This window comes from Balaenoptera ricei, chromosome 11 (genome assembly GCF_028023285.1).
Source record: "Balaenoptera ricei isolate mBalRic1 chromosome 11, mBalRic1.hap2, whole genome shotgun sequence".
Lineage (NCBI taxonomy): Eukaryota > Metazoa > Chordata > Mammalia > Artiodactyla > Balaenopteridae > Balaenoptera > Balaenoptera ricei.
Genome location: NC_082649.1, coordinates 39,536,511 through 39,558,485, shown reverse-complemented (window position 1 = coordinate 39,558,485; position 21,975 = coordinate 39,536,511). Strand labels below are relative to the sequence as shown.

Here is a 21,975-nt window from a genome sequence, read left to right as displayed (position 1 = left end):
TCTGACCCAGGACACTCCTTATGAGTTTGGACTGTGACCCTGGGCAAGTTACTTAACCCTCCTGTCCTTGGTTTCCTCCTCTGTCAAATTGTAGTCCTGATTATTATAAGGATTAAGAGGCACGTGGGAAGCACTTGGTATATGTCAGTTATTTTCGCTGCTTTTTCCCCACTGTGGTTGGACTGACAGGTTGGGGCCAGAATGTGGGAGGCCTTGGATACTGCATTTAAGGAGTTGGAATTTTATTCTTTGGGCACAAGAGAGCTGCAGAGATTTGTAGGCAGGGGTGTGACAAATCATGCCTGGGCTTAGGAATGTCACCAGCAGGAGTAGGGAGGTTGGACTGGAGCAAGAGAGTGTCTAGAGGCAGGTCCAGGTGAGAGGTGGGCAGGGCCTGAGCCAGGACAGCAGCAGAGTCAGGGGAAGGGGACAGTGGATGGTTGAAAAGTCGGTGGTGAGGAGGGACCCGACGGTGCCGGTGTTTCAGCCTGTGTGACTAGGAGATGGTGTCCCATTGACGGCACAAGGAGCATTGGAGGAGTCACAGGTGGAAGGTGGCAGGAGAGGAAAGAAGCACGTGGTGATCAGCTCTGCAAACACAAACTGAGCACATGCCACCTGCCAGGCACTGCTGGGCACAAGGGTCAGGGATGCCTGAGGCCCGACACAAAGATCACCGATTGCATTTTGGATGCATTAGGAGGCCCTACGAGGCCTCCGTGGGGTGTTGAGACCGTCAGTAGGAGAGCAGCCCAGGACGGAGATGGAAGATGCAGTCACAGTTTGCGAAAACCCCAGTGGGTGGTTTGTGCATTGAGAAGGGAAGCCAGCCAAGGACAAACCCAGGGAAAGGTGTGTGTAAGGGCGGTTTCAAGGGTGGGTAAAGTAAAAGCAGGCAGCAGAGGGCAGAGCGCCTGGAGGAGAGGGCTTCAAGAAGGTGGTGGCAGTGCTCTTGCACTGTGAGATGGAGGCAAAGGACCTCATAGATTGGTGGGCAAGAGGAGGTGGTGGGGAACCTTGGAGAGCCAAAGGCAACTTCTCACTGGTGGTTGTTATACTCTGTATAGTACGCAACAGTTTGCCCTGAGCATTCATTGTCATGCCCTTTCACTAGCCTGTCAGGCAGGGGTGTGGCCCCATTTTATGGCTGAGAAGCTGAAGTGAAGCCCAGCCGACACACCTGACCCCACTGGGCGGGGTGGGGGTTGATTGCTTCCTAAAGGAGGGGCTTCCTCAAGGACACCACGGACCTGGCTAGGTGAGGCAGGGGGCTGACAGTACTTGGTCAATACCACCCACCCTGCCAAGTGGCCCAAATGAGTCTAGGCCTGGGAGTGGCCTGGCTTCCCCGCCTCCGGACAAATATGCAAACCCAAGGTTGGGAGAAGCCACTGGAGGGAGAAAGCAGAAGGACAAGGACCTCCAAGGAGCTGCTCTCTTCCCGGCTCCACACAGCACAAGGCAGGGCTTCCTGGGGCCAGAAACAACCATGTGCTGGACATGGGGAGAAGGACTGCAGCAACCTGTCTGCAGGGGCCTGTCTGTCTGTCTGTCCATCTCATCTCCAGGGCTGCCCATTCTGAAGCCTCACCCTGGACTTTGAGGAGTCACAGGACCTTCAGGGTCAACCAACAAACTCCTGCAGCCAGGTGACAGTGTGGTGGATTCTGCTGTTGCCTTCCTGCCTTATGTTTGGGTGGATCCTGGGTTGGGGTCTCATTCTTGAAGTTAGACTCCTTGAAGCTATCCCCTCATCCCCCAGTGTCTCCCCAAGATCCAAATAATCCAAGTACCAAATGAACCAAGTACTGTCATCCAAGTGCCAAACACCTCCCTGACCTACCCTCTTCCTTTCTCATCTGAATTACTCCAAAGTCTCTCAGAGGCCCCCAGCTTCCATTCTTTGCCCCCGCCCCAGTCTGCAGCCAGACCACAAATCTGGTCACATCTACTTCCAGGCTTAGGACTCTTCAAAAAGTCCCTGCTACCATAAAAACCCAGACTCTTGGTTGTGCTATCCAAGGCCCTTCCTGATTTTACTACTTGCAAATGTTCACGTTGTTACAAGCTGCCAGGGACAGCACAGTGTAGCTGATGCCAGGTGCCTGGTCAGAAACATCCCTCCCAATGACAACCCCATTCCTGGAGCAGTATCTCCTGGCAGTGCCATGGCGTGTCCAGGAACAGGCTGCACTCTTGCCACCAGTCTCTAACTGTCTATGGGTCTGGAACTTGGCTCTTCAAACTCGTGGCTCCCATCCCAGAGACTCCCACTAAGCTGCCAACTGTTCCCACTTCCTCAGGTTCTGGGGGACTATTGCTGGGGTTAGAATGAAGGGGCAAAAGGCCATATACTTATGATTCCATTTATATGGCATCCTGGAAAAGGCAAAACTACAGGAAGAGAGAACAGACCAGGAGTAAATGATAAATGATGTGAGCAGGTTTACTACAAAGGAGTGGCACAAGGGAATGTCATTGTCTTTAGGGGGTGATGGCACAGTTCTTTATCTGGATTATGGCAGTGGTTAATCACTATGAGTTTGCCAAAACTCACAGAACTGCACACCAGAAAGGGTGAATTTTAGTGTCTGGAAATTTAAAAATAAAAAATTTTAATTTCGCTTTAAGAATAACTTTTAAATATTCAATATTTGTGGTACTATCCTTAAATCATTAAATGATTTTTATTTTTTTCATTTTATGTTAATGTTTTCTTCATTAACATTTTCTATTATCAAATATCTATATCAGGTAGAGATAACTTTTACATGTTAATAAAATGTGTAATCCTGTCACATTATATTGTTCCTAGTAATAATAAATTATGCATGCATTTACTACTATATGTTTTTATTTTCTTTTATAGTAAAACCTCTGAAACTTTTTCACAGAAAAATAATTCAGTTTATTATGATCTCTCATTCTTATTTAAAAACTCATAAATAAAGTGTTATGAAAGTTATAGAGTAATTTACAATTTTGGGAATTCCCAGGAAATTCTATTCCTCATTCCCGAATCCTGAAAGTTAATAACTGTCGGGAATTTGGAAGCACCAAAGTCTTGACACTTTCCCAGGCAGCCTTTGCTATGATCCCCCGTGGCACCCTTCCCCCTCCCTCTAGCCAGAGCCTCATTCAATTAAAAAAATCGTTTATGGGATTGATTTGGGAACTGACTATGTACAACTGTCCCACAGGGGAGATGCCAAAAGGAGGAAGACAGAGACTGCCCTTGAAGAGGGCGAGGGTACAGCTAGCTGGGTGATGGAGGCCACACAAGAGGTGGCCACTTCAAAGGAAGAAATATTTCCAACTTGGGAGAAGCAGGGATGATTCTGGAGTAGGTGTTATGGCACTTCTTTCAGCCAGACCAGCAGGTTGGGAAAGGCACTCCCAGGGAAGGCCAAGGAGAGCCAGGCAAGTCGGCTGAGAACGCAGAGCCCATCTGGGAATGGCGAGCTGTCCCTTTCGCTGAGGTGTTCAGTTCTCTGAAGGACAGATAAAGGGCCTGGACGTGGGCAGCCTTGACTTCCTAGTTTCTAAGGGTGGACTTAACTCTGAGGCAAGGGGGTGGGTAGAATTAGAGCAGAGAAAGGCAGAGACTCACTGGTGGGCTTCTAAAACAACACAGTGAGAGAAGGTGAGTGTCTGAAATCGCGTCTCTCATCCCTTCAGAACTCTACACTCTGTTCACCCAAAACTTTCTAGCACACCAGGCACTGTCTGCCTCTGGGCCTCAGCACAGGCTGTTCTTCCCACCTGGGACATCTCACCCCCTTAACACCCCTCATCCTTCAAATCTCAGCTTATATCACTTCCTCAGATAAGCCTCCTGCAGTGTGCTCCTAAAGTTTCTGTATTTCTCCATAGCCCTTTCCACACTTTCTTGCTATTGCATTTTACTTATTTATTTAATCTGGGGATGTGCCATTTATTTATTTTCTTGCTTGCTTTATAAGGGGTATAACATACCACAGTTGGAGTGTGTAGTCTGCGTTAGTCTTAAGTAACTAAGACTAGTTACTTAAGACTAGTCTTAGTCTCACGTTTATATACTCCACAAAATCATCACCCAGCTGCAACCATTTCCAGCACCCCAGAAGCTGGCTTAACTTTTCATCCTCTTAATGGTGTCTTTTGAAGAGCATAAGTCTTTAATTTTGATGAAGTCCAGTTTATCAAAAAATGTTCTAATATGAATTGTGCTTTTGATGTTACATCTAAGAACTTAACCCAAGGTCACAAAGGTTTTCTCCTATGTTCTCTTCTAAAAGTTTATGGTCTTTTAATTTATATTTAGATTTATGATCCATTTTTAGCTTAATTTTTATAAAAGGTATAAAACATAGGTCAAGGTTTTCCTATTTTTATTTTTGCATTTGAGTTGTTTCAGTTGTTTCATCACCATTCGTTGAGTTCTCGCTATTGAATTGCTGTTCACTTTTGTCAAAAATCAGTTGGTCATATTTGTGTGGGTCTAAAATGAAATTTTAAAATACACAAAGCATGGGAATTCCCTGGCAGTCCAATGGTTAAGACTCAGTGCTTTCACTGCCATGGGCCTGGGTTCAATCCCTGGTTGGGGAACTAAGATCCCACAAGCCGCACGGCAAGGCCAAAATAAAATAAAATACACAAAGCATTAATTACCCTTTCTGATAATCTTGATCTTTGTTTCATGAAATGTTGTAATGTAGAAAAATTTTCCATGATATAGACAAGTGTTCCGAATGTAGAAAAATTTCTTTCATTTTGCGTTGATGTTGGTTGACTTGTTAAGGGTGTGTCCAAAATATCTTCAGGTTGGGCATGGAGGTACATGCTACATTTTGTATAAACTCATTTCCTTTTTTAGTGATGAAAACGCTTTGCTTGCCCCAGTTTTGGTTTAACTGTTGCTTTTTCTAATCAAGACTGCTTTTACTAATTCACATTTTAGATGTCTCTGATTTTGTGTCCTAGAATTCCACATACTCATCATTTCTTTGTATTTCTTCTATAGCAAATAGTCAAATGCTAGAAAATGCCAGTAAACATTATTGGGTAGTATTTTAATAACCTAACTCGTGGATCTCCTAACAACGTTAACAGTAGTACACAGAATCACGTGTCAAAATTGCCAATTTAAGGACTTACTTTGCCTCCAAACTTATTTCTTAGAATACCGCTGGGAGAATTTGTATATACTATGTATATAAATACGTTAATACATATTTGCAAGAATGACTGTTAGCAACAGAGCAGGCCAAGAATACACACTTACAACATGGCAGTGGCTTCAAGGAGGACTTGATTAAATTCTTGTCACTTCTTTCCTATGCACTCCTGTCTTGGTTCCCAAAGATGTTAGCCTTAACCTTCAACTCTGCATGTTAGTTTCTTGCTCTTGATTTGACTTGAAGCAGTGGATTCCTTTGAACCAGTAACGTCCCTAGGTTGATTGCTAGGCTTTAATTCTCACAAGAGGATTATAATACCTTTTCCCAAATACTCAATTGATGTTTCTCAGGCTTTGGGATTCAGTAATACATAAATTTCCCAAGAAATGTTGGGAAGGAAGTCTTGCATAGAAATACTAATCGAGAGATGTCACAAGGCAGGACTTGACAAAAGCCGAGCGTCATAGGGTTTCCTGGCTGGTGAGCTCCCCAGGGCAGCTGCTGTGTCTCGTACAGCACAGCGTCTCTGGGACCCCCTTAGCACTTGACCCAAGGTGGGTGCCTGGTCCATGGAGGGTGCTCCTTGAAAGTTGCTGGCTGAACAGATGGGTTTCCAACCAGTGGCTGGAAGCAGCGTATAAACAGCTTTGGCTGACCAAGATGATTCAGGTTGTAGAGGCTTGTGGAAGATGAGCTTGGAAAACTCTGAGATCTGTGTTGTGCTAAGCCTTGAACGACATGCAGAGAAGCTTGGATTTTTATATTCCGGACACTTACTGGGGAGAGAATTGAACGTGACACAACTGAGTCTTCGTTGGCTCAGAGCCATGCGATGAGCTGAAAGCAGAATAGCCTTTTTCCTTTCTATTTTTTATTTTAAAAAAGGTCAAAGCTACAGAAAAGTTGACAGGATAGTGCAATGAACTTTCGTATTTCCTTTACTGAGGTTCACCAGTTGCTAACAGTGTTACGTTTGCTTAACATTATGTCATAGATCATCCACATTCCATATTTGTTCTCTGGTTTCCCTGTGATCAGGTTGCGGTTAACGTTTCTTATGGGAGCCCGCAGAGGTGATGAGTGCTTCCTGTTACTTCGCATAGGAGGCATGATGATGCCAGTTGCCCCTGTAAAGGTGATGCTGACTTTAGTCACCTGGTAGGTTGGTGTCTGTGAAGGCTACTTTTGTTTTAAGGCAGAGAACTTTGGAAGGAACTTTTCACTGACTTTTGGGAATAACTGACAGCCATGTTGGGAAAGAGACAATTTCTCTGTCAGTTGCACCTGCTATTGAGAAACATCTTGGTGTAGTCAGAAAAGCCCTGAGAGCCAGGAAACCGGCACTGGGAACCCAGCTCTACAACCATCTCTCCCCATGACTGTAGACAAGTTATGTCATCTCTCTGGGCTGGGCGATTGTACCTATAAGGAAATCGTCACTCAGAGAAATGAAGCAATTTGCCCAAGGCCACTCAGCTAGTGAGTGGCAGAGCTGGGGTTCAGACTCAGCTCTAGCTGGGCCAAAGCCCTGCCCTTGCCCTTGCCCTCACCCCAGTCCGCCTTGTCTGGCGTGGCTGGTCACTGTTAGGGTGGCACCAGGCACTAGTGCTCAGAAGCAAAAGAACACCAGCACCTGGAGGATGTGGGGAGAGAGGGAAGAGGGGGTGCCTGTCCCACCTGGGCTCCTCTCCGCACGTGGCAGGCGGCTCTGTAGGAAGGTCAGTGGGCTGTCGGGCACTCCTCCACCACCCTTGGAATAAAGGCTTTCGCATGGGTGTGACAGAGGTGAGCTGCAGGTGCCGGTCCGGCCCCGCCTGTCCAGGGAGGGAGGTGCGGGCCTCAGGTCACTGGCCTTGGCCCATGTTCGGGTTGCTGCCCAGGATCCCCACATTGGCCCATAAATGCCCAGGACGGTCCGGAGGGATGGGGGTAGGCAGTGCCTCAGCCTGCCTGGGTGCCTGGGGGCCGGGGTGGGGGACAGGAAGTATTGATGGGGGAAAGGTGCATAGAGCCTTGCCAAGCAGGTCACTGTGGGTGGGGAGACACCACGTACTTACTCTGGTCGCCTCAGGATTGGGGCGGAGGTTCTGGAGCAGGCAGCTAGGGAGAAGGGCCGGGCAGCAGCTCCAGAGTTCCCCAGGACGGCCCCTGCCGGCCCCCCGGCCTGTCACCTTCCCGGTTAGCGCCTCTCCCCAGGCAAGTAGCACCTGCGTGCTCGGTGAGTAGCGTCTGTCCTCACACTTTAATGGTGTCCTTCCCCAGAGCAGTTGTTTTGAGGAAAACAGTGGCTCCAGCTGAATCCGGACATGGTTTGTCAAGGCCATGTTTTCCTGTTGCTGTTAGAGCTGAGAGTCCAGGAGAGTCAGCCTCCCCGAGTTCCAGCTGCTTCTCCCTACATTGTTCATCCCCACAGGCCTCCAGAGGGAAGAGACCGAATTCAGGACCTGGGCCAAAGCAGCCCAGCAAAGAGCAGGCCGTGCTGTGTGGGCCCTGCGGGGAGTTCTGGGAAGTTCTTCTGCCCCTGGTTCATGGCCTCCTTGGGCCCTGCCTTTTGGAGGGACCTCCAGGGCTCCGGCAGCCGGGCAGGCAGGGGCCGAGGGGGCCCTAGAGAGCGAAGCCCGGAGGGAAAGCGGTGTGAACAGATCCCCCACCTCCGCTGGTTGTAACACTCAAGGAACAGCAGCGGTGCTTTACATGATTCTTTTGAGGGAGCCCCTTCTATCCTCCTTCCGGGTGAGGCTGGAACCCTTACTGGGAACCTGACATGACCAAACGTGTGAGGCCTTCCGCTCCCTGAATGAATTCCCCAAGTGTCATTACTAAATCACTCAATCTTGGAGTTTCTCCATCTCGTCCCACACACCCCTCCTCCTGGCTCCTGAGTCTTAAGGAGTGAAATTGCAGGGTTTTGACCAGTTTTCTCCCTCAGAGCTCTTGCAAGCTGTCATGCAGGTGTAAAATCCGGAAGCTGCTGTCAGAATATTATGAGAATTGGAAGGTGAGGGCATGGGCCATTCTTCTGACTCTCCAAGGTGCTTCAATGTTTAAAAAGTCTGTTCTGGGCTCCCTGAGATTTGATAACTCTTGTTTTTTGTCCTTTCACCCCCTCACCTCTGGTTCTCCCTTTCCTCTTTGGGAGACTTCATGCTTTCCAAATATTTGTTAACTAGGCCCTTATCTGGGACTTTAGAAAGCAAACAGACAGGTGTGCACTCGAATCGGAAAGGGAGAACAGAAAGCAAGTACTGAAAATGCCTTTGAATTCACCACCGGGTGAGCTTCGCTTTGCTTTGCTTTGCTTCCTGCTGTCAGTACTCACCCTTAGTTCCTGAGCTGATTTCTCTCAAGTGAGGCCCAGAGCTTGTGTTAGGGAGAAAGCAAGGCGTTTCTGAAGGAGACTCCTGGCTTTTCTACTCAGCTTCATTACAAAAGACATTGATGCTTGTTTTAAAAACAACTACAACTACAATCGTGTAAAGACTGTTGGTCTCCCCACCATCACACTCCTCCTTCCCTCCTTCCCATTCTAAACCCTCCACGGTTGTTTATGTTGTTGGGCAGGCGTCTGTCAGCTCTGTGTTGCAGTCCCATAAAATGGGCGTGAGGCAGACATGCAGTTCGACTACTCGCTGTTTCCTCCCAGCCGTGTGTTCCGGCCGTCCTGCTGTGGCACCACATCTGTGCCACCTGCAGGGTCGGCGGAGGATCCCATGACATGCATATGCCAGAATGTTGTGTCTTGAGGTAGACTTCCTCAGCTTTCCTGCTTCATCTTGCTACTCTCTAAAATAACAATATCTCATGTTTGTATCATGCTTTTAAAACTTTTTCTTTGCTTTATTTTGCTTACTAAACACAGCACATATTCATTATAGAAAAACCAGATAAGCAATAAGGGAAGAAATCAAAATTACCCCTAAGGGATAACTATCATTAACATTTTGGCATAGAACTTGTATAATACAAATGTTTTTCATATTTAATGTCTCCTCTGAGCTTGGCTGCTTCCATTCGGAAGGCATGTGGATATTAGTTCCATCTTACAGATGGGATAACTGAGCCACAGAGAGGTTAGAAGGTTGCCCAGAGGTACACAGCATAGTAAAGACAGAGCTGGGAGTATACTTGTCATGTAGTCCAGCACCAGTGCTTTCTCCACTATGTCCCACTACCTTCTCACCTCCAGATAGAGAGGAGTCATGCTGGGGTCTGGATTTCAGCAGGACCTGGGCAGTTGCTATCATTTGTTGAATTGCCTTATCCAAAGGTTAATAAACGCCTAGAGGAAAGCATCTCATGACACTTTGGCCCCTCACTGATTTAGGAGAAAAGAGAGAAGGAAAATGTGCTCCTGATATTTAAAGTGTTACCCTTCCAGCACTTGGCTTCATCACCTTGATTATTGGGGGTTTCAGGAGCTGCACAGGGAGAGAGCATGATAAACCAAGGAGGAGGAGGGGTCGAGAAACCTTCCAATGACAAAGCTGCAGTAAGGAGAGGCTTCGCTTCGTCTGGAGAAGATGGCTTTGGGGAGGAGGAAGGTGCAGGCTGAGACTTGGTGACCAGAGGTCAGACAGGACAGGACCAGGAATGGAAATTAGTTGGATGGAGGGTCCACTCCCCAGGATACGGGAGACTGTAGCATTAGAGGGCTTCAGGAATGGAAGTGAGAAACAGGACCCTGGAGTGGTTGAGAGCTCCCACCCTGAAGGCAGACCAACTCCTGGCCTGCATCCTGGCTTTCCCAGCCTTTTCCGGTCCCCGCCACCCAGCTCTGCTGTGTCTCTCTCCACCCCCATCTCCTGGGCCTAGGAGCCTGCATTCCCCCTACCTAGAACACCCTACCCCTCAGCCTGTGTAAACAAAAGCCATCTGCCCATTCCTTGACTTTACTTTTTTCTCTGAACCCTTAAGTGTTTTTTCTAATGAGCATATTTTACTATTAAGATCATTTCTGGATAACCCAGCTCTCCTTGGCCTTGACCGTTCCCTGAGGCCTCCAGCAAGAGACCATTTCCTCCCCAAGGACTCAGCCGCCCTCCTCCCCTTCCCCTGTTTGTGTGCAGCCTTCCCCAAGGTGGTTGCAGGTACTGGTTTTATCTTCCTCCTGGACTGGAGTGTAAACACGTTAAAGGCTCCTGAGGATTTGTTAACTACCTCCCTACCCCTGCCCTAAGAGGAGCTGAGGCCTGTGAATGGCCTGGGCCTCCCTCCATTGGGTTGTGCTCTCTAGGTCTACCCTGTGCGAGGATTTTAGAGTCAAAGTGTGTTGACACGCCCAACACTCCTTCCTCATGGGGACAATGGAGCCAAGAAGAATGAACCATCTCCCCCAAGGTCACCTTGCAGATTAGCAGAAGAGCTGCCGGGACCACAGCTAGGCCCCCTCAGCCAGCTGCTTCTGGACTCTGTGTTTTCCCCTCCACCCATTTCTACCAATTGATCGTAATCCTGATAAGCTCCTCTTTTGACTGGAATGGTCTGGAGAGCAGCCTCGAATACCCCGTGAAAACTGAAGCCTGAGGACAGATGATATCCACGGCGCTACTTCAGGCTGGGCTGGGAACGAAAAGCTTTTTTCCAACTGTAAGAAGTTATCCATTTATTCAGCAAGATTTGTTGGACAATTACTGTCTGCCAGTCACTCCTCTCTAAGATTTGAGGATCAGTGTGATTGTAACAGATGAAAATCTCTGGCTCGTAGAGTTATATTCTTTTGGGGAGAGACAAGCAGTTAACAAATGAGTAAAAAAGTACACACACATATGTATAGGTACATACATACATGTATGTGTATGTGTATGTATATAAATATTTGTGTATATGCGCATGCGCATTCTCTCTCTCTCTTTCTCTCTCTCTCTCTCCAGATGGTGGTAAGAGCTACAGAGAAAATTGAAGCAGGGAAGAGAAATAGAAGTACCCAAGGGTGGGCTGGGGTGATTTTAAATCAGGTGGTCAGGTTGACTGTCACATTTGAGCAAAGTCCTGAGAGGTGAGGCAGCAAGCCATGGGGAAAGAACATTTTCAGCTGGAGGGGACAGCTGCAAAGGCCCTGAGGCAGGCTGTGCCTGTTTCGTTCAGGACCAGAAGGGAGGCCATGTGGCTGGTGCCTAGTATCCTGGGAGGAAGGTAGCAGGCAGGGGCACCAGTTCTGGAAGGCCTCCAAGCCAGTGTAAAGATGGGCAGGAAGCGCCTGGAGGGATGTGATCACAGGAGGAACAGAATCGGACTTAAAGGAATCGGTCTGACTGTTGTGTGGAGAGTAGTGGGGTGAAGCCAGAAGCAGAGAAGCCAGTTAGGAGGCTGTTGCAGTAATCCAGGCAAGAGATGATGTTGACTTGGACCAGGATCCTAGCAGTGGAGGTGATTAGATCCTGGGTGTTTATTAAAAGCAGAGGCAACCAGATTTGCTGACTCTTACATTTTGGCCTGATCATCTAGAAGGTTGGAGTTGCCACTTACTGAGATGAGAAAGACTTTAGGGGAAATGTCAAAGGCTTGGTTTTGGATGTGTTAGGCTTGTGATATCAATGGGCATCCATGTGGAGATCTCAGAGAAGCTGGGAATGGAGAAATAAATAGGGGAGTCAAGAGCATATTGAAGGTGTTGAGAGCCATGAGCCAGCATAAGATCATGCAGGGAGGGAATGTAGATGGAGAATGAAAGAGACCTTTAGAGATTGGGAAGAAAATTGCTGACTGGCACCAGCAAAAGAGATTGATAAGGAGCAGCCATTGAGGTCAGAGGAAAACCTGGGAGCCAAGTGAAGAAAAGACGTAAAGGAGAAAGGATCCAGCAATGTATCCCATGCTTTGGTGAGTCAAGTAAGATGACTGTAATACGTGTTCAGTACAGAAAGTTTTAAAAGTAGAGCAACATAAAAATAATAAATCACCTACCACCCTATTCGTACAAGGAAACTTCGTTCTTTCTCTAGCCTTTTTTTTTTTTTTTTTGGCTGCATTGGGCCTTTGTTGCTATGCGTGGGCTTTTCTCTAGTTGCGGCAAGCGGGGGCTGCTCTTCGTTGCAGTGCGCAGGCTTCTCATTGTGGTGGCTTCTCTTGTTGCAGAGTATGGGCTCTAGGCGCACGAGCTTCAGTAGTTGTGGCACGTGGGCTCAGTAGTTGTGGCTTGCGGGCTCTAGAGCGCAGGCTCAGTAGTTGTGGCGCCCGGGCTTAGTTGCTCCGCGGCATGTGGAATCTTCCCAGACCAGGGAGGGCTTGAACCCATGTACCCTGCATTGGCAGGCGATTCTTAACCACTGCACCACCAGGGAAGTCCCTCTCTAGTCATTTTTATGGGAACCATGCTGTCTCTGTAGTTTTGTATTCTGCTATTATTCACTTAACAAGTTATTAAATATTCTATGGAAACATGATTTAATGGCTGGATAATACTCCATTTTCTGGGGGTGCCCTAATTTATTATCCATTCCTTTATTATTGGACATTGAGTCATTTCTGTTTTCTTTTCATTATTAAAAATATTTTTTTGTTGTTATAAAAATTGATTTCATTATTGTAAATGGCATTGCATTGAACAGCCTGGTACAGTTTCCTGTGAGAGGAATTACAAGGTCAAAGGACATGATCACTTTTAGGTGAAATTTAAATTTGGGAGTCACAGTTTCTCCTGGACAGAACTTAGCTGTAGGGCTCTTCTGTGTCTCCTCTCCCCTCAGGGAGGTTCAGAAGTCACTCTGCCCTGCTGACCCCCATTTCTGCCTTCCTCCCCTCCAATTAGAGTTGGGCCGATCCGAGTTCTGTTCCCCCTCACTAGGCCTGGCCACCCCTCGGTGCGCTGCCCCTCACCTTGCCACCAGCCTCTGTCCCCTCACCCAGTTTGTTCATATGGCAGCAGGAGTTAGAGCTTCTCTCAGGCTCACCGGAGTGTTAGGATGAAATAGTCCAGTGTAGGTGCTCAACACACTAAGTGAGGTCATGTACATGAAGGCGTCTTGTGAACTTTAAAGGGCTGGCCCATGTCCCAGTCTCAGTTCTGCTTAAAAAGAAAAGGGTATGAGTAGCGGTGTCCAGTGCACGTCCCGTAACCACACCCCCCCCACAGCAGGGCCACTGAGGCACAGGCTGGTGTGCTGGCGGCGAGAGCTGGGAGTCAGAAGTTTGGGGGGCTTGGATGGAGTTGTCGGGCCCAGGAATGTGGGGGCTGTTTGTGTTAGTTGGCCTCCTGCCAAGCAGTGCCAGGCGCCACATTTGCTGCCCAGACGTGTGTGTGTCGCAGCCAGGAATCACTAAGACCAGAACAGTGCTGGGAGGCTGGAGCCCAGGCCAGTCAGAGCAGGAAGGGATCTTGGAGTAGCTAATCCTGCCCTGACGCTCTCCTCAGTGAGGACGCCAGTGAGGTGACAGGAGACGTACTCAAATCTGTGTAAGGGCCGCATCCCTCGGCTCCTCAGCCCGGATCCTCCCAGGAATGGAACAGGCGGCTGCTTCCTGCCCCCAGCTCTCCAGGGCTCTGGGAGATGGCCTTCTCGCTCCCACCACCACCCCAGCTGGGTTTGCTGTCACCCTGGCCTCTCGGCACCAGCTGAAATCATCTCCAGTTCGTTTCTAAGTGCTGCTCTCACCCTGCCCATCCTCTTCATAGCCCTCCTAGGCTCTCCATTGCCCTTCGGATAAATAGCCACATCCTTCACTCGCCCTTCGAGGCCCCAGCTGATCTCCAGCCTCAGCCAGACCGGCCGCCCCGTGCTCTCGGCACGCCAGCCGCACGGCCCTTCTTTCTACCCCTCAGAGGTTCTGTGCTGTCCTCCTCTCTTCTTGGGGTCTCTGTCCCCCCACCTGCCTGCCTCTTAGTCAGAGGCCACGTCCTCGGGACCCCCTCCCCGACCAGCCACACTAGGCTCACGTGGCGGTGTTGGCCTTTTGGCGCCCTGGTCATTGTTCACAGTTAGGTGTTTGTGTTGGGCACATGATGGTGAGTGCTTAACAAATATTTGTTAACTGAGTGAATGAAAACAGCTGGCAGCAGCCAGAACCAGAGGAAGAGCGGAGGGCACTGGCGGCATCAGCAGCTGTAGCTCCTGAGGTCCTCGGGTGAGAAGGTTCTGGAAAGGTCCCCGGCTGTGGCCCTCTGCCCGTTGGCACCCCTGCCCTTACCTCCAAAGCCTTCTCTGAGCAGGGAGGGTCCTCAGCTCTCAGGCTGCCGAGGAGAGGCCTGGCTTGCTTCTGGGCAGGCCCTTCTTTCACCTCCTCAGTATCTTTCAGTGTATTATTCAGTTTTCTTTCTTCAAAACACTTTTAAACGTATCTCCCTCTCTTCCCCCCATCATGAAAGCGTCCCATGCTCATTGTAAAGAATTTGAAGAACACGGAAAAATATAGTTAAGAAAATAAGAATCACCCCTCAGAGGGAAGCCGCATTAACAATTTGGGTCATGTCTTTCCGGTTTTGTTCCTGTGCATTATGTGCATGTTTCGACATCGCTGTGGTTCTGTTGTCTGTGAAGACAAGACTTTTAGTATCTCCTCAGTCCTCCGCCGCTGACAGTCAGTGGCAGCTCAGCGCACTGACCTGCGTGGGGGTCAGTGGCCGGAAGCCGGCCGCCCGTCAGGCCCCTCGCTGGTCCCAGCTGAGGAGCCCTCCTGCCCACTATGATCTCTTCTCTGGGCACGTTCTCAGTAGCTCCCTGAGGAGGTACAATGAAAGGAGGCCGGCTTTTCCTTCTATTGTAGCTTAGCTCCACTCCACAGGGCTGACAGGCTGGCTCTTGGTGGAATTGGAAGAATTCTAGAATGGGGGACGGGGGGAGGGGCTAGCAGACTTTCCTCTGGTTCCCATACTCTCTGCACAAAACCAGCTCCCAGGCCACTCCTGGGGTTGGCCTCAGGGGACCTGCTGGGGTGAATCCATTCCAAGGCCACACAGGCCTCTCACGTGCCCTGAGGGCAGTAGGGTGACTGAGATTGACAAATGAGAGCAGAGAGCACTGCGGAGCTGCTGGTCTGGAAACCCAGGGCACTGGGTCAGTACTGGGTTAATGACTGATAGGGAAGCTTGGGAGTGAGTTGGCCGGGCCCCACGCCCGTGGCCTCTCTGGTCCTGAGCACTCTTCTGCCCTGTATCCAGGGGCTGCTGCTCCTCATCCCCCTGCAGTGAGGGAAGGAGGAAATGCAGCTACTAGGTCGTCCCAAGGGGCGGGGGAAGGGGCAGAGGTGGAGAAGGGTCCAGGCCCATCTCTCTGAAAGAAGCGCAAACCCAGAGCGGGGCGCCCTGTCAGCTCTCCCTTCTCACGGTTGATTGTAAGGCAGGGAATTGGGAAATTCTGGGTTTAGGTCCCTGGAATTCCAAAGGCCGCCACATGTCCAGACCTGGAATATCACTTGTTCCATGTCATCCCCTAAGGCAAGCCAGGAGTGATGACAGTAGCAGTAGCCACAGCCCCATTTGTTAGGTGTTTACACCCAGCACTGTTAAGCATTTGCGGTGTGCCTATCTCATCTGCATGACGGCCGCTCAGGTTATGTGGTAGTAGGCCAGCTTTAGGGCTGAGAAACTGAAGGGTTGGTGTCTCCCCCAAGTCACAGAGAGGGAGGGACAGAGCCAGGGTTTGAACCCAGGCCTGATACAGAAGCCTGTGGAATGAACTTCTGCGGGGTACTCGCTGCATCTCAAGGGCAGTAATACAGTAATAGGTGAAAACTCATATAGTGACAACTGTTACAACTGGACACAGTGTGGCTGAGGTTAATGTTTTTAGCCTGTTTATTCATTCAAGGAGTGTACGTTGAGCACCCATTGAATGCCTGGCACCGTGCGAGGTGCCGGGGACCTACCTCTGCAAGATAGATAGAGGGCATGGTGTGGGAAACTGGTAACGTGGTGAGAACAGACCAGCTAACAGACGTTGCAGTTTGATGTGGTAACCGCAGATCTGGAGAGCCTGGGTCAGGGTTGCAGTAGGAAGGAACAGAATAGGACTAGTCAAGGGGAGCTTCCTAAAGGAGGCGGTGCAGGCAGGTCTGGAAGGAGAGTAGGCCTTAGCTAGTGGCGGGGATGGCATTCCAGGCTGAGGCTGGTGCGAGCCTCTGTGTTCAGAGAGTGATGCTGCACGTGAGGCGAGTGGGATGCGCTGGGGAGGGAGCCGAGGACCGGAGCCTATGGCTGTCTTTAGCACACAGCAGTCATTTTCTGGCAGGGAGTATTCAGAAGGGCTTTAACCAGGGTGTTCTTGACAGAAGCGGTTCTTGGCATCTAGACAGAGGATTCAGGGATGATGGCTCCAGACTGAGGCTAAGAGCAGCTTCCAGATCCAACAGGGCAAGGACTTACCAGCTTCTGGTCCAGTCTTACCCAGCACTACATGCAAGGTACAGCATAGTGATTAAGACTGGAGCCAACCTGCCTGGACTCAAATCCTGCTCCTCCAGTTACTGTGTGACCTTGACTCAATTACTTTCCCTCTCTGTGCCACAGTTTCCTCATCAGTTAAATGGAGATAATAAATAGCACCCGACTCTTAGGGCTATTGTGAGGATTAGATGTGTCAGTATACACACAGCTTGGTGTACTATAAACCCTTGGAGAATTGGAAGCTGGTACCTTTGTGATGGAGGTGGTGGACCCGAGGCTTGGAGCTGTGACCCACCTTAGGCTGTGGTGCAGGGAGAGGCCTGACAGGATGCATCACAGCTGAATGGGCCCTGACACAGAGTAACCCCACTCAGAGCATACATCCTGCTGCTGGGTGTCAGGGAAGCTCCATTTCCCGAGGATGACTAGACTTGGTGGAAGGATTAGGGCCCCAGGTGGCTTGGTCGCTCGAGCCCCAGACCAGGCCTCTCTGGAGCTCTGGGTCATTTGGGTTAAGCCCCCAACTACCTCTGCCCATGAAATCTACCTGCCCAGTGGGAAATGGATAGAGTCGTGCCCCTTGCCCAACTTTAGCTCCTAGAAGGGGCAAGAGGGTGGAATGCTTGCTTGGCAGGCTTTTGTGAGCGTGTATACACACAACACGTGTGTGAATGCCAGAATCAGAGTGGCCCAGGTGTTTGTTTTTGTAAGAATTTCTTTTGGTAGCGACTCCATTTTCTGTGCAAGGGCCGCAGAGCAGCACCCCTCTCGTTCTGGCTGCAGGACCCTTGTCCTGAGGACAGCACCAGCCCCTTACGTGGGGCAAAGCTGTGACACAGTCAGAGGGTTTCTGGCACTGGCACAGTGCTGGGGGGGGTGGCAAAAGCAAAAACCAAGGTTTCTCAGCCACATAAAGGTTAAACCTAGTGCCAGGTGCTATTTTTAGTGCCAGGACTGAAGGAAGGAAGAAGGGAACAGGGTGCACTGCAGGGAGAGTGGAGGCTGTGGTGGCAGCTACCTGTGAAAACCCAGGCTGTGGGCCGGCCCGGTGAGCGGGGGGGAGGGCCTAGGGAATAAAGCGGCTCCTGGCTGGGCGAGCTGAGACCAGCGGTGGGGGCAGGCGCTGGGGAGAGGGGCAGACCTCAGCTGTAGATGGAGCACCCAGGGCTGTGTGAAAATGGATGGCTTCCGGCAAATTGCAGGGATGGGCCCCAGCATGGGGTTGCATCTAAATAAGCAACAGGCCAAGGGATGTGTGTGGGTTTTAGAGCAGACAGACTGCAGCTTCCCTCCCCCTGCAGCTGCTGTCCTTAAGAGGTCGCAAACAGAAGGGACAGCTCGGGCTGGGAAGGAACATCCACCGGGAGTCCAGAGACCCTGGCCCCAAATCCCAAACTCTAGCCAGAGCCCAGCATCACATCTGATTTCAAGAGGCCACCACTTGCACCCCAGAAACTGAGAAGAGTTCCTCTGGTCGTGGTGAAAGAACGTTCTACCAGCTGATATGTGGAAGGGAAGCTGAGGCTCAGGAGCATCAGGTGTGTAAGGTGGCCCCGTGCGCACAGCTCCTCAGAGGCCGGGCTGGGCTCGGGCCCTGCGGTGTTTGCACCCCGTGGTCCTCTGCTGCGTCCTCTAGCGTGTTCTCTGAGAGACGCCTGTCAGGCCAGGCGGGCCTGAGCTTTTTGTCACTTTCCTCATCTGCCCAGGGGAGCCCACGGGGCTGGCCTTGTGGGGACTTGTGAGGATTGGGCGGAGCCTGCCATGCAGTGGGAACTCAGTCAGCTCCTGCCCCTCCCTCCAGGATTCAGTCCCAACAGTGACCTCTGTCCCATCTCCCAGGGTCACTCAGAGCGTCAGAGGATATGAGGGAATGTGTGAGAAAATATTTTGTCGAGTATCTGTACGGGGAAGTGTTGTTTTTCCTCCTCTGTTTCCTCCTGCCCGGTGTGCCTGCAGTCCTCACACCCCTCTCTCCCTGGCTCTCATCACCACAGCCTGTGTGATTTCCCTGTGTCCACTGACACCCAGGCTACACAGAGCCCCAGACAGTTTGTTCTAATCAGCCTCCTCCGCTTACTCCTGTGGTCAGTGCCACCACTGTGCCTCTGGCTCTTGGGTGTCCCATCATCTGCCCCTTCTGTCACCGTGCTGCCCATCCTCTTGATGCTGCTCCTCAGAAGCCTCCTGGAGCCCCTTCAGCCACAGGCCTGGCTGAGGGTCTCTCACCACTCACCTGCCCCTGCCTCCTCCACTTCCAGGCTTTTCAATTCTATGGAGCATGAAGAATCAGCGTCTGTGGTCCTTGTTATTTAGATAATCGCCAATTTTTGTAGAGCATTTTATACGAGCCACGACGGTCACACACTGCTCTTGGTGATCACCGAGGTCCTTTACAGTGCTGTCACCAACCCCCTCCCCACAGTCTTCTCCTCTCCTCTTTTATCCTGCTGCTATTTCAGTTAGGATTGTGTTCAACTGCACGAAACCGAAATCTGGCAAACAGTGCCTTGTGAAATAGGCATTTCATTTTTCCACCTAAGGACTTCCCTGATGGTCCAGTGGTTAAGACTCTGCGCTCCCAATGCAGGGATCCCAGGTTCGATCCCTGGTCAGGGACCTAGATCCCACATCCATGCTGCAACTAAAGATCCCGCATGCCACAACTAAGACCCGGCACAGCCAAATAAATAAATTAAAAAAAAAAAATTTTTTTTTCCCACCTAACAACTAGTCTGGAGACAGGCATTCTAGGGTTAGTTCAGCAGCTCCGTGATGCTGTGGTGACCCGGCTCCTTCCTCCTTTCTGCCCCACCCTCTTGACCTCTGTTTCCAGAAGACCTTCTAGTAGATTTCTTTTTTTTTTTTAAAGTCTTTATTGAATTTGTTGCAATACTGCTTCTGTTTTATGTTTTAGGGGGTTTTTCTTGGCTGCAAGGCATCTTAGCTCCCCGACCAGGGATCAGACCTGCACCCCCTGCATTGGAAGGCGAAGTCTTAACCACTGGACCACCAGGGAAATCCCTAGATTTCTGTTTACATATTGTTGGTCAGAATTGTCACATGAACACTGTAGCTGCCAGAGAGTTTGGGAAATTGAGTGTGTAGCTAGGCACGTGGCTGATCCAGAGAAAATGGGGACTCAGTGAGAAAGAAGGGGAATTGGAACCAGGTAGCAGCTGGAAGTGACTACCCCAGATGGCGGTTCCTCATTCCTAGTCAGAACCATGTGGCGGGAACTGCACCTCTGAGCATTTCCCTTGCTCTGGGTCTGGTGATTCCCAGGTTTAATGCTCAGGGATGATCAGGGATTGATCCTTGAGGAACCGATTTATGCTAACTGGACTCACATCCCTGCAAATGGGGACAGTTCATGCATCGTGAATGAGTAAAGCAGCCTAGGAGTAACAGCTGGAAGCAGTGAAGACACTGCCAGTGGAGAGCGCGATTCCAGGTAAAGGGGCCGCCACTGCCTAGCCCCTGGGTGGGGGTGGGAGGGGGCCAGGGGCATGCAGGCCAGGTTTGCCCGATTTTCAAGAGAAGCCAGGGAAGTCCCCTTGGCAGCCCAGTGGTTAGGACTCCACACTTTCACTGCCGAGGGTGTGGGTTCAGTCCCTGGTCGGGGAACTAAGATCCCACAAGATGTGCAGTGCAGTCCCCCCACCCCCCCAAGAAAGAAGCCAGAAAGCCAGATTTTTTAAAGCTTTTTTTAAAAACTCTATTTTGAAAAAAGTCTAGGGTTACCGAAATATTGTAATGATTACCAAACTTACCAAAGCTAAGAAATGAATGCTGGTACAACGCTATTAACTAAACTAAGCAGATTTTATTTGGAACTTCCCTGTTTTTCCACCACTGTCCTCTTTCTGTTCCAGGATCTAATCCACCACCCTACGTTGCATTTGGTTGTAATGTCTCCGTCTGTGAGACTTTCTCAGTCCGAAAACTAGAATTTTACATGACTTCTCCCAAGTTTTCCCATTCTGCTGCAATAATTTGGAAATTATACACTCTATTTACGGTGTCTTAGTGGTTACCTTTGAAATTTTTCCGTGTACATTTGACTGAACTGTAAAGTTCATCAACATCTCCAGTTGTCTCCTGAAAAATAAAAGGACTTGAGCAATTTAACGCTGATCATGCCCTCTCATCTTCCACATTATTGTTTGTAAGTTTTGCTTTTTTATTTTATTCCAATTTAAATTGTTTTTAGAACAGGTAACATGCCTATAGTTCAGAATTTAAAAGGTACAGTACTAATACAACATTGTAAATCAACTATACCCCAATAAAAATTTTTTAAAAATAAAATAAAAATAACAGGTACAGTGAAAAATCTCTGTCCCATCAGTGACCCAGACACTCAGTTCCCTCCCCAGAGGCAACCAGCGTTCCCAGTTCTTAAGTAGCCTTCCAGCGCTGTCTTACACATACACAGTCAAATCCAGCTTCATTGTATCTTCTTTGCACAAACTATAGCTCTTCACTTCATTCTGCAAATTGCTTTCTTCCCTTATTAATATATCTTAGAGATACTCCCAAATCAGTCCATAAACATCATCATTCTTGTTTATGGCTGTCCCCTGTTAATGGACATCTAGCTTGTTCCCCACACATACTGGTCAAGTAATACTGTAATGAGTAACCTTGTGCTAATACTTTATGTCACTGTACTTCAGTGGAAGGATAGCTGTAAGATACAACCGAGAAGTGGTATCTCTGGATCAAAGGGAATGTGTCCTGTAATTTAGATAGATGTAGCCAAATTACCCTCTTTAGAGGTTGTGCTAATTTACCTTTCCACAGGGACATGTGAGATGATGTTTCCCCACGTGCTTAGCCACAGAGTGTTAGCATCTGTTTTGGGGTTTTTTAAAAAATAAATTATTTATTTATTTAACTTTGGCTGTGTTGGGTCTTTGTTGCTGTGTGTGGGCTTTCTCTAGTTGCGGTGAGCGGGGGCTACTATTCCTTGCAGTGCGCGGGCTTCTCATTGTCGTGGCTTCTCTTGTTGCGGAGCATGGGCTCTAGGCGCACAGACTTAAGTAGCTGTGGCACGCAGGCTTCAGTAGTTGTGGCACGCAGGCTTCAGTAGTTGTGGCGCACGGGCTTAGTTGCTCCGCGGCATGTGGAATCTTCCCGGGCCAGGGCTTGAACCCGTGTCCCTTGCGTTAGCAGGCAGATTCTTAACCAGTGTGCCACCAGGGAAGCCCCATGAGTGTTAGCATCTGTTTTAATCTGATTGTAAAAAGTATATTTCAGTGTCGTTTTAATTTGCATTTCTCTTTTATGAATGATGTTGAGCGTTTTTTCATATGTTTAAGAACTAAGTGTATATACCTTTTCTGTGTATATTTTTTGTATCCTGGGCCCGTTTTTCTATTGGATTGCTGGTCTTTTACTTAATAATTTGTAGGAACTATTTTAGGGCAATTAGCCCTTTGTCTGATAAGCTGCAAATACTTTTCCCAGTCTATTATCTGGCTGTTTTTTTTTTTT

General features: G+C 49.3%; 1 protein-coding gene across 3 annotated transcripts in view; it reads left to right on the top strand.

Annotated features, from left to right (window-relative positions):
- Positions 1-21,975, top strand: part of PPARD (peroxisome proliferator activated receptor delta) — a 77,367-nt gene that overhangs the window by 37,373 nt on the left and 18,019 nt on the right. Inside the window, exon 3 of one of the 3 annotated variants that reach the window (XM_059938857.1) lies at positions 11,033-11,981. The exons of the other annotated variants lie outside the window; for them this stretch is intronic. The gene's annotated coding sequence lies outside the window, so the exon portion shown is untranslated. The remainder of the gene's footprint in view (positions 1-11,032; positions 11,982-21,975) is intronic. 3 annotated transcript variants of the gene reach the window in all.